This window comes from Adiantum capillus-veneris, chromosome 18 (assembly GCF_014529385.1).
Source record: "Adiantum capillus-veneris isolate H3 chromosome 18, ASM1452938v2, whole genome shotgun sequence".
Taxonomy (NCBI): domain Eukaryota; kingdom Viridiplantae; phylum Streptophyta; class Polypodiopsida; order Polypodiales; family Pteridaceae; genus Adiantum; species Adiantum capillus-veneris.
The window spans coordinates 116,771,775-116,773,295 of record NC_140948.1 but is presented as its reverse complement, the minus strand read 5'-3'; positions in this window follow the sequence as shown (position 1 = coordinate 116,773,295).

The window sequence follows — 1,521 nt, the reverse complement described above, 5'->3', positions numbered from 1 at the left end:
TTGAACAGTTTAAAAAAGGACTTCTGACTTGGCAATCACGTCGTAAGCTTGTCCATTGGACAATTAGAGAGTGTGATGCATTAACCCACTTGTGGAGAGAGAACATGCATAAGCCAGCTACTCAAATCGCAAATCTATTCATTGAAAAGGAACCACTTTGTGTCCATACACACTCTACAATTACAACAAAACTAAAGCGACTAAGGCATATAAAGCTGACAGAGACTGCTTCATTGGCGCAACATCCTTCCATTCATCCACAACAAAAAACCAAGATTGTAAACAAATTCCTCAAGAGGCTGAATGACACACCTACATATCCATGCAAAAAATGTAGTCGATTGTTTTTCCGCTCGCAAGACACGCAATTCGCTCCTCCACTGTGCTTACATGCTGGAGGTGGAAAACGAAAAAGATGTTGCTCTATATTATGTTGTTGTGCATGCAAACGCAAATCAAAGAAATATAAGCTTCCATTTGAGAGCTTGCATACATTGGGCTTTAACGAGCCTCTGCTGCCAATCTTGCAATTGAACAATGTCGAAGCACGCCTAGTCTCCATTCGCATACCGTTTGCAAAGATTCAAGAACTAACTTATGATGGCCAATATGGTTTGTGAGGAGGCTTCTTCCTCGATTTATCCAAAATGAGGCTTCAGTCTTGATAGGCCTCAAACGCAAGCTCGAGTACACACATTGCTACTTATCTGGCCTTGTTAGACCATTTGTAACACTAAAGGCCACACACGCTCATCTTGATACCTCTTTGTATCAAGCACATATGAGATGGACGATGAAAAAACTATTTGACACTGATGTGCTCTTGCACAACATCACTACTACTGAGCAAGTTGTTGATTACAACGATAAAATTTTGCATGTTGCACCATCAGAGGGGAACAGTCCACTTGGTTTATTTGCTTGAGTTCTGTGAGGAGCTTAGTTTTCCTACGATCTTGTTTGGAGAGCCTAGAAAATACCACCAACATGTATCTAAAAATTACCAAACAGTAGCCAAATGGGAGCTCATGCGCAAAGATAGACGTTTTGCCCTCAACACGAAAACTTATTTTTCAAATTAGTGAAAATCATGACACAAAAAATAATATCTTCCATTTGGATACGCCTACGCAAAGAAAAACTTGAGGGAGCAACCTTGTCTACTGGACATGTTTGTTAGGACACAAACATAGAAAAAGTACTCTCATCACAACTAGGCTACAAGGACTTCGAAGCGCTTTGTACCTCACCGAATTACAAGGAAAAATAATAAAAAAATATTTTTGGCATGATTCAACAACTAGGGCCACCAACCTTCTTTGTGACATTCTCTTCAGCTAAAAAACGTTGGAAAAAATTTGTTGATGCCTTGGAACAAATAGTCCCACTTAAACAAGATAGCAATGAAAGCGATAGCTCCTTCCATAGACGTTTGTTGTGGGCAGATCTAATAACAACAGCTCGCTTCTACCTTAACCGCTTCACAGCCATGAAAAGAATACTACTTAACGATAGCAAATT